This window comes from Sinocyclocheilus anshuiensis, unplaced genomic scaffold (assembly GCF_001515605.1).
Source record: "Sinocyclocheilus anshuiensis isolate Anshui unplaced genomic scaffold, SAMN03320099.WGS_v1.1 scaffold3378, whole genome shotgun sequence".
NCBI lineage: Eukaryota > Metazoa > Chordata > Actinopteri > Cypriniformes > Cyprinidae > Sinocyclocheilus > Sinocyclocheilus anshuiensis.
In genome coordinates this window covers 265700-277327 of record NW_015540832.1, presented here as the reverse complement: position 1 = coordinate 277327, position 11628 = coordinate 265700, and the positions used below count along the sequence as shown (strand labels likewise).

The following is an 11628-nucleotide window of genomic DNA, read 5'->3' as shown; positions in this document are numbered from 1 at the left end:
CAAGATTAAACGTTTTGATTTATAACATTTACAACAGTTTAAGGACATAGGACAACCTAAACTATGACAATTTTACCCAAGTATTAAAATCTGTTTTGAACATATATTTAGATAACTTTATAAAGATCAAAAACATTATTTACCAAGTTACAGGCTGCAAAGTATTTGCATAAATGTTGGTAAAAATCTGTTAAGAAATAAAAATAACTAAAAACAATTAAAAGTACATAAATAAATGCGTTACCAACTTGTTTCAGTTGACAAACAATACGTTTCAAAGTAATTTAATAAAAGTATATACCCTATCCAGTATGGTCAAGTCGAGCGTGTTATAACACGAGTGACCACAAGGGTGAGCTATGCACTACTCAAAAAATGTTCCTGACCTGCCTGCTAAGTATAACGTGCTATAGATAGACATGTATCTAAATTTATGACATACTATAGAGTCCTCCAAAAAAGGATTTTCTTTGCAACCGTAAAATGTTTCTGTTGCACGTACCACGTGTGCGCTGGTTTGCAAAAATGCTTTGAAATACCCCCAAAAATATGACACTGCAGTCTGACGTCATGCAATCGCATCAAAGCACATTAATTTCCATGTGGAAACATGCTGTACAGTACAACACAACACAACCAAAGTGTCATTTCCACATTTAAACTACGTTGTCGCTACAGCATTCGTTAATGCGTTGGTTTTCCCATATAGTCACGGTGTGCGAAAGTATTAACTGGTTTAATGCCAGTGGCTTCTATAATCGTATCGTAACCATATGGCATACGGTTATGGATATGGAAATGGAAATGAAAATGAAATGTACAATATTGATTTGTTTTTGTTATAAGATAAATATTATATTTATAATGCAAAGAGGATAAGTTTAAACCCAAATTCCACAAATTTCACTGTCAAAAACAGGAAAGCCAGAAAGACTGTGTCGTTGTTTAATGAGTATGCCATTCAAGTGATGTCTATTAGTTGTTTAATTTGTCTGTATATCGTTTGTAATGCTGTAAATGAAACTATAAACTATAACAATTTGCTTCCCACGTTACATTGCGGAATTCGCTGTCTTTCATACATTACTACAGACACTTGTGAATGCATCCCCGCGCATGCTCAGTGGCCTGTGTGTGTGTGTGTGTGTGTGTGTGTGTGTGTGTGTGTGTGCGCGAGTAGCACCGGGCGTCGTGGTTTCGGTTGGCTGGGAGGAAGAGGAATAACGAATGTGGAGCCAAGAAGAATTCCTCGTTGGCGAAAAGCGACAATATCCACAGGATTTCTGAAACGTTTTTACGGACTACACATGTCTCCTTAGGGAAATTTAGGGAAGTTTTCCCCTCGCGAGTTCCAGGGTTGGCTAAGGTAAGAGACGTTTACCGGGGATAATTAGTTTTTATGATCAGGTTTAAATCAACAATGCGAAGTGGCTAGCAAAACTCGGGAGCCTTTGGACAGCTTTCAGGGTTTGTTTCTTTATTATGTACACGATAATATAGTGGGCAGTGGTGGTTTTTATGAAGCAAGCACTGGTCATTATGCAGGATTTGGGATCACTGTAATGTATTTTCATTAAGTGAAAAAACGTTAGCAAATATAAACGCGTTAGTCCTTCCTGATCAGTCAGCGCGCATGCGTCAGCACTATGTATTTTTTACTCACCTGAAAGGCCATGCTACAATAGTCAGACTACAAGTTTCACACAATGGTGCTCTTGTTCTTGCAGAAGGTAGGGTCTTTTGAAGCATCTTAAAATGACGTTTGTTGCTGGAGAGGGCAGATTGTTGCTTTCTCATAAAGTTTTAGCACATGGAGAATCCTTGGAGAACCCAGTGGAAATGCTGCTAGGCAATATATTTCAGTCTACAAATGTTGTTTTACAGTTTGTTTAGGCATAAATTAGCTATTTGGTTTGAGTTTAAAGTTTTGTGTTTAACAAATTTGTGCATTATTTGGATATACACATTATGTATTTTTGGTAAAAGTCAGAAGATTGTAATTTATCTCCGCAATCTTAATAACAACAGGTGGCTTATGTATTGTTATTGGATTAAAGGAATAGTTCAACCACATTATTATTCTGCAGTCATTAATTTACTATCATCATGTTACAAACTTGTATGACGGTTTTTTTGTGTGTGTGTGGGGGGGCAATACAAAAGTTGTAGAATCATAGCCTCAGTCATTTGCTTTAACCCTGTAAAGCCACATGTAAACTATTGGTCAGTCATCATCTAATTGTTTGGTAATGCAACAGTTTATTGAACCTTTAAATCTAAACAACAAAAACAACATTTGGTTTGTTCATTGTTTTATTTATTTTATTGATTTTTGTCATGTTCAATATGTTCTGATAAGCATATATCTGAAAATCTGATAGCTTGTAATGTTAATCAGCAAGATCTTTACAGCAAAGCTGACATAAAATGCATATAAATATCAATCGGCATTCTATATTGCCCAATAAAATGTATTAAGATAATATTTAAATGCTTAGTTTTATGATCAAAGCTCTGTAGTTTTAATTGTGGGGGCCACAACATATAATGCTGTGCGATACAGTAATGACTGAATATAAATAAATAAACATTCATCAAAAGCCTTTTAAATAATATTTGATACCTTTTAAAGGGGTCATATGATGCGATTTCTTTGAACATTAAAGCATGTCAACATATTCTGTTACACCAAATACACAAAACAATGATCTTTAAAAAAGCATCATATGACCCCTTTAACATGATTTTTTTATCCAAAAAAAAAAGGAAACGGTAATCAAGTAAACATAAGTTGCTTCAGTCCTGTAAGCAAATATTATTAATAATATAAAAGTTATTCTTTTTTTAAGATTTCACCGTGAACGTCTAGGTTTTTAGGAGTCTTTAGAGATTTTTAAAAATAGGCCTTTTACTTGCAAAAAAGCAAGTTCAATCAGACAACAGAACACATGTAGTAGATTGTGTACACCAGGTTTTTCAGCAAATTATGATCATTAAAAGCCTATATGTATCAAATATGATTCTTTAGGCTCCATAGGGTTAATTTTGAATACAAGTTCCTAACATTTCTGATTAGGTTGAGAGTACATTTATGGAATTTATATTGTAATTTTCATTTTTGGATGAACTATCCCTTTAAGGGCTTTGTTATGAATATTATTAACTCCACTGCAGGTCATGCACTGATGTGTAGCTGTATAATTAAAAATCAGCATATGTTTCAGGGGAAGTCAGATGGCATTACCAGTGCACACACCACACCACCACATTAAACAATATAAAATTAGAGAACCAGACTGTCGTGCCTGGAATTTAGAGGTTTTATTTTAGTAACTTCCTCTCTGAGGCTAATTCAATCACATGAACGTATCTGATACAAGTCATATCTGCCAAATTCAGTTCTCATGGTTTGTGCATTGGAGAACAGTGAGGGGCTTTTTTCTGGACAAATGTGGACATCAGTCACTGCTGCCGTTGACACAAAAATAGTCCCAAACTTGGAGCCGATTCTTCTTCCAGGTTCGAGTCTCGTACCGGCAGGGATTGTAGGTGGGGGGAGTGAATGTACAGCGCTCTCTCCCACCTTCAATACCAAGACTGAGGTGCCCTTGAGCAAGGCACCGAACCCCAACTGCTCCCCGGGCGCCGCAGCATAAATGGCTGCCCACTGCTCCGGGTGTGTGTTCACGGTGTGTGTGTGTTCACTGCTGTGTGTGTGCACTAAGGATGGGTTAAATGCAGAGCACTAATTCCTAGTATGGGTAACCATACTTGGCCACATGTCACGTCACTAACTTAAGACAAAATGTGTTTTTGTGAAGAGCTGAATGCTGTTGTAAATCTCAGTAACTGCATCCAGGTGTTAGGCTAAACTCCAGTTTTCTGTAACGTACCCTGTAAAGTAGCAGTATATCTGTGTGTGAAGGAATAGCTGGAGTTATTGGAGTTCTTTTTCCATCAACTAACCAGAAAAGCCTCTTAAACTCACAAACACTGTCTTTCGTAGTCTGCTGGTTAGTTATTGATAGGTTGAGGGTTTTGAATAGACAAACTCAGCTGAGAGTAGTCCTGGATTGTCTGAGGGATTTGCATTTTGTCATTTGAGTCCTCGTAGGTCTGTTTAAGGCTGTGGTGGCATTTTCTTCTGCAAACATGCCTGATTGTTTTGTTTGTTCTTACATTTGTGTGTCATTGTTATCAGGTGAAGAGAGAAATTAACAACGTATGGGCCAAGAAACATGTCTTTTTAAGCTCTAAAGATGCAAAATTATGAAATATTTTTGAGCAACAGTGAGGTCAAGAAGTTTAAACCATAAGTGGTTTGAATTTCATGTAGGTCAAGAGTGAGTTATGAATAATAGCTATATCTTTATTGTCACATTGCACTACACACCCTTGTCTGTGGTCAACAGTGTGTTTAGACAGACAAAAGATTTTCTAATTCATTTACTAAATAGACAGTACTTTTGTGAGTAATTTAACTGGGCTTGACATGCTTTTGGTTTCATCTTTTGTAAATGACCAGTCTGAGCAACAAAAGGGGAAAAGATAATATTTTGACACGTAATAACTGCATACTAATGTGGACTTTAGTATTCTCTCTGGGTTACATTCTCGGGTAGGTTATTAGTGTGACATCACTACCTGCTTCCATGTCATCCATTAACTGGGCCAGAAATATCCCTAAAGCTGCTGAAGTTTCTTATTCTCTCTCTCTCTCTCTCGTTCACTTTGCTCTCTGCTCTCGCCTGCCTGTTTGGCCAGAGTAAATATAGCCTGTTTGGTTTTTTGCGAGAGGATAAACACAGATGTCGAATCGAACTGTTTGCCACTGCGGACTCACCCCAACGGTTTCTCTTAGAGATATAGAAAATGACAGAAAAGGTATAATCATTTCTCAGAAAATGCACAATAATAATCAGAAAAGGCTTAATGTAGTGTATACAGTTAGGGCTGACTGTATCCTTATTGACCAGTTTGGCCGGCATGTGCCAAGTCATAGACTCACGGTTAATAGAGTTACTTCGTTCTAATTGTGTAATTACTGTAATAGTGTGCAAGGTAGTTAAATATTACATTAGTAATCGCACATTAGCTTGGGAGCTATTTGCATCGTTAGGAGAAAACTGGTCTTTCTGCTTGTTTTTCTCATTTTGAGCGCTAAAACTGACAGCATTGTAATATGATATGGTACAGGATAGCATATAGGCTTTATTTGTGATTGTAGAGCTACTCAACCGAAAGGCAGCAAGTGGTTCTGTCACCTCGGTGTCATGCCTTATTGACGTGTCTTTTCTTGAGAATGTGTCATTTGTGAAAACGATTTCCACAAAGTGTCGGTGGAAGTCAGCAGGCTGCCATGCTGTTCTTACACCTGTTTCAGTTCAGCCTCTCCACCTGCTCCGCTCCAGAACCAGAGAGACCTGATTGACGAGAGAGATCCCACAGAGTCGAGGGAGTTTGAGCACAGAACAAAACGAGTCTTTGATATTGGCTTCCCCCCCATTTAGAAACAAGTTGCATTCATAACAGAATAACAGAAAGCTGAAACCTAAAACTGTCATGCATAGCTTAAGTGTAATCTGGGGTAAAGTTTAAAAACAAAATAAAGTAGGAAAAATTTTGAGATACACATTGTAGGAATTTTGTCAGGGCTGTCGCATAATATGTATAACATTTTTCATTGGTAGAATTTGTGATGTATTTAAAAAAATAAGAGTGATACACTGATAGAAAAATACGTTTTATGGTGGCTGATAATCACTGTGATTATGTATATTATAAATGTACACTACCATTCAAAAGTTTGGGGTTGGTAAGGAAAAGACGAAAAAAAGAAGTCTATTATGTTCACCAAGGCTTCAGTTTATTTGATCAAAAGTACAGTAAGAACATTACTGTAAATATTATTACTATTTAAAATAAGTTAGCCTCTATCTGTTTGGTTATATTTGAAAATTTAATAAATAACTCTAGTCTTCAGTGTCACATGATCCTTCAGAAATCAATCAAATATGCTGATTTAATATTTAAATTAGGGCTGCACTCGCAGGTGATGGAGATTTACCGCTGATTACAGAACCGTCTTTACTGACAAGATGTGCGTTAAATATCGCATGTGATTTATCGTGCAGCCCTAATTTAAATACATTTCTTATTATCAGTAGTGAAAACAGTTGTGCTTAATATTTTTGTGAAATTTGTGATACTTTTTTCAGTATTGTTTGATTAATTGAAATCAGCATTTATATGAAATAGAAATTTGAAACATTATAAATGTTACTGTTACTTCTGATCAATTTAGTGCATCCTTGTTGAATAAAATTGTTAATTTCTTTAAAAAAAACTGACCCCAGACTTTTAAACAGTATTATATTTTCAAGTGAAATCAGGCATCAAAACATATAATATAATGTACTGTACATTCAAAGATGTACAAAATATCAGCATTTTGTTGGTTATTGGCTGATATCTGTGAATATTCATCAGCCGATATTTATTTTTTTCTGCCTACTTTAATATTTAGATCATCGTCTAATTTAAAGGTCCCCTAGCGCGAAACCAGACTTATTTTTTTCCTCAATGGAAAGCATATTTACACTGTTTGAATCGTTCCCTGTCCCCTATTCCCCTATATAGTGCACTATGTGCCATTCACTGTAATAATATAACTGTAATAACTATATAATAAAATACTAATTCTGTGGACAAGTGACCGATTTCAGCCGCGGCTTCAGCGTCTATTTTACAGTATAGGGGGCGGGCGCTTCGGATTCTAGAGAGCATTTGATTGGACAGAAAGTTTGATGAGAAGTATGATGTGACGTCAAAAAAAATCGTTGAGCTGTTTTGGCGGAAGTGATGAACTGCAAGCTTTGAATGCTTATATCTTCTAAATGCAAATTTTGTCACTGTTTTGGAGCACACTGGCTTATAGATAACCTTAAGACTAACAAATTGATACTAACACCCAAAAAACTTTAATTTTGATTTCATGGGGACTTTAAATAGATGACAACAGACTATGGTTTCCCTTTTAGAGCACGTTTCTATGAGCTGCTGTGTGCATGTAATGAAAGTTTTCAGTGTTTTAATGTTTTTTAAGTAGTTTAAAAGTAGTATAGATTTATAATATCAACATTTATTGGTTATCAGACATGACATGAACAAAATAGTCTTATCGGCCGTAATTTCCATATTGGTGCATTCCCAGATACAGTAGAAAAGAAAAAGCTTCACTTATTGAGTTAGAAAACATATATTATCTGCACATATAGTCACAGAGAAACCCTGCTTCCCTAGTAAAAATGCTTTTTTTATGTGCTGTAAAATTAAAGAAAAGCTTTTAAATGTCTTATGTCTTCTGATTTCTTAAACATCTAGCCTGGAACCATTTTTGGATGTGGGAGTACTTGGGAGAGGGAAATTGACTTTACCAATAAGTGTCTCAAAAGGGAAAAGTCTTTGTTTTATAGAGGATCTCTATTAAATTAATGACACCAGATGTTTCAGACCCACACAGTTGTGGAAGTAGGCCATTCATTGTCCCAGGAGATCTCCTTGTTCACAACTTTCTGTTCTTAAGGAATTTCCTATTGATCTGGCCGAGCAATTTATTCCTCTCTCTCTGGAGAGATGGGGAGGAAGAGAGACATCGAGAGGAAACTGTCAGAGCGAGTAGGGGATCCTCGAGAGCATGTCAGCGGATACGCGGGAGGAAGTGTTGATGAATGGACACCGACTGTCTCGAATGTCTCCGGTACCGTTTCTTCCAACACTTCCGGCAGTTTCTAGTCTTAAACCAGACACACTTTCTGAAGTGTAGTTACGTCAGCTACAAGTGAACTGAGATGCAGACTTGATAGACCCCATCAAGTGGGAAGTTTTGTTGCATCTTCCTCCATCTGTCTCTTATTGAGGGAAGTGTGGTATCGTTGTGCGTCATGCTGGTTCTTTCTAGTGCACCGTTGGAGAGGAGGGGAACTCAGATAGGAAATGAGGGAGATGCAAGGAGATGACAGGCCCATGAATCACCCCCACTTTGAGGAGATGGGTCACATCAAACACACACAGTGCGTTAAAATGCCTCATGTTACCTAAGCGAACAGAGGAAACATTCACTCCATGTACTCTGAATCACCCATATATGCCAAGAATTCAGTCCACTTTAAGAAGGCAATGCTTTTTATGAAGTGAATCATGCACTGTTAAAAAATATATTTTTTTGAAGTTGTAAATACAATTTCAATAAACTTTATTTGAAAATTTCAAAAAATTCTATACATTACTTGATATTTCTTTGTAATTATTTGTGAAATTTACCATCAAGTGGGAAGTTTTGTTGCATCTTCCTCCATCTGTCTCTTATTGAGGGAAGTGTGGTATCGTTGTGCGTCATGCTGGTTCTTTCTAGTGCACCGTTGGAGAGGAGGGGAACTCAGATAGGAAATGAGGGAGATGCAAGGAGATGACAGGCCCATGAATCACCCCCACTTTGAGGAGATGGGTCACATCAAACACACACAGTGCGTTAAAATGCCTCATGTTACCTAAGCGAACAGAGGAAACATTCACTCCATGTACTCTGAATCACCCATATATGCCAAGAATTCAGTCCACTTTAAGAAGGCAATGCTTTTTATGAAGTGAATCATGCACTGTTAAAAAATATATTTTTTTGAAGTTGTAAATAAAATTTCAATAAACTTTATTTGAAAATTTCAAAAAATTCCATGCATTACTTGATATTTATTTGTAATTATTTGTGAAATTTACTAGCAATTTCTGAGTGAAAATTGTAAACCAATTTATTATTGTTATTTTTTTCAGTTTTTTCATTCAACCACCAAGATGTATTTCTTTGCCGTATGGTTTGTTGTGTGTACGCTCTTAAAAAAAGGTAGTAAAGCTGTCACTGGAGCAGTACCCTTTCAAAACCTACTAGAAACTAATATACCTTTAAAGGGATAGTTCACCCAAAAAATTTACATTTTGTCATTGATTACTTAACCTATCGTTCCAAACCCGTAAGACCTTTGTTCATCTTCGGAAAACAAATTAAAGGTCCACTGAAGTGCTTTAAAAACACGCAGCGTTATTCTATGTGTTTATGTCATTTCAACAGACACAGGAAGACAGGGTGGGACATATCAAGCAATCCCGCCACCTTTTTTAAATAGCTAATAGCGTTTCGTTTATATCACAGCTTGGGCCAGAGCCATTGAGCTTGGTAAAGCTGAATTTGACAGAATAAATATTCGATTAGTTGATTTAATTAAAGAATATTGTGCAATTATTCTCTTAAAAAAAGACAATAATTAGCCGCATGGTTAGCCGCTTGCTAGCGGTAGCCTGTTAACATTACAGTACATTACATTTCACTTACCACATAAACAAAGTAAGGAGAGATGACTGATAGGATGATGGCGAATGATTTGCAGATCCTGAGCAGCACTGACAAACATCTAATCTTGTAAAATGTGTGGTAAGTACTGCAGAGTGCTGCGCCATACGTGTGATCGCGAATCTCGAAAGGGAAAGTAAAAAAACAAGTGCGCGTTCAAAAGCGATTTCAATGCCCCTCATTTTAATAACGACTCCCTGATGCCCGCACTTTGTATTAGTGGTCGACTGATATGGGTTTTTTGACAGCCGATATCTTGGAAAGCAGGATGGCCGATATAAAGCCGATATAATTTTATTTATTTTAATTTATATTTAAGAAATTTGAAATAATTTGAAAATGGATTAAAATAATTGTGTAAAATAAACATACTTATACTTTAAAAGACAAAGCATTTTTTCACAAATAGATAAATATTTGATAAAAATCTAATTAAAAAGGAAGTAAACACTGTAACCAACAGGGCACTCAGTATTCTGGGAAGTTTGTGTGCATTGGGAACTATATATATATATATATTTTATTTTATTTTATTTTTTTTTTCAAATAAAGCCAAGGTAACACTCGTTTTACATACAGCAACACGCGATCATGCAGGATACAAATGCACACTTCACAAGATCTCATCTAGATTTGACTAAGTCTGTAAGGTTTGTGAAATTAAATGTTAATTAGTCATTCAAAGATTTATTTAAATTATATAAATGCGTATTTGCTGAATGCTGACGGCAAACGAGAAAGTATTATAATGTTTGCCTTTCTTTTACTAATAATATTAAAGCAATCGTTATAATACTTTTTTGTATACATTTTAATTCCTTTGTTTAACAGTTTGATCTGATTATTAGATAGACTTCTATCCATATTAGACAAAACTGAACGAAGACAGCGAACAAAAGGGAGAATGTGAGCACTGTGTGCTCAGGCACTGCCACTCTCCGTGCCGTCAAAATAAAAGTCTGCCGCGCCGTCAAAATGGCTGCCTCGAACACATCGGCCAAACAGAAAAACTCATCGGCCGATGCCGATATTTGAAAAATGCTAACTATCGGCTGATATATCGGCCTTGGCGATATATTGGTCGACCACTAGTTTATATACAGTATAATTGCCCAATGATATAATTGCGACAGAAGATATTGAAGTAACGTATATTTTTCCTCCCATCTCGTATATATTTCCTTTAGGGGTTCCATTTTTTGAAATGGAAATGTCTTAGCCTTATGAGCAGTTGATTTATGGACTGTTATGTTAATACGTGCTGTCATTCGGTTATGTATAACATTATATTAATATGTTTCAGCACGTAACAATCATTATATGGCTTGAGTTAAGGTAGCCTATCTTCTAAATTAAACAGATTATCATCCAGATTGAAAGTGTGAATCCCGTCTCTCTCCCTCTCTCTCTGTTTATGGGTGTTTGTGCGTGCATGCGGGGGAGGGGTGCGATTTTCGAATAATAATCGAATAATACCCAGCGATTTTCTAATATTATTTTTGCTTGGAATGCCCATCCCTAATTTTCACTATCTGAATCGTTCAAAAACAGTTGTGCTGCTGAATATTTTTTTAGGATTCTTTGAGTAAATAGAAAGTTCATATGAAATAGAAATATTTTGTAACATAATTGTCTTTTCTGCCACCAATGTAATGTGTCCTTGCTGAATACAACTATTAATTTCTTTGGGGAAAACGAATCTTACTGACTGCACATTTTTGAATGGTAAATAATGGAACAGTAGCAATAATTTGTCTATTTAAAATGTTAACTTTTTGAAGTCACGCTCACAGACCTAGATAATGCGATTGCAGCTTGGCTTTGTCAAGCATGTATACTCATTAATCGCACTACAGTTTGCCTCAGTGGGTGTATTTAACCCTTCAAATATTTTTAATTCATGGACAGACAGATGAAAACTGTAGCCCAAGTATTCAAAAACCTGCTATAAATGTGCATGTTAAAGTACGCTGTGTTGTAAGCTATTGAGGAGAGATTTGTTCACAAGTTCCTTATTCAGCTCTAGCTTCAAGTGTTCCTGCCCACAGTGACCATATAAACTGAATTATGGCCTGTGGGTGAGTATTTCTCAAATTTGACAAGGATAACTCATACTGAGCTTAGGGCTGGACGATATGGCCAAAATTGATATCACGATATATTTCTTAATTTCGGTCGATACGATATAATTCCGATATCGATATGAACACTATTTATCTGAAATA

The 11628-nt window shown here is 36.1% G+C and overlaps 1 protein-coding gene across 2 annotated transcripts in view; it reads left to right on the top strand.

The window, feature by feature from the left end:
• Nucleotides 1–1192: 1192 nt before the first annotated feature.
• The window catches only part of LOC107687359 (signal-induced proliferation-associated 1-like protein 3), a 105940-nt gene continuing 95504 nt past the window's right edge, over nucleotides 1193–11628 (top strand). For both annotated transcript variants that reach the window (XM_016484643.1, XM_016484641.1), the window contains exon 1: nucleotides 1193–1366. The gene's annotated coding sequence lies outside the window, so the exon portion shown is untranslated. The remainder of the gene's footprint in view (nucleotides 1367–11628) is intronic.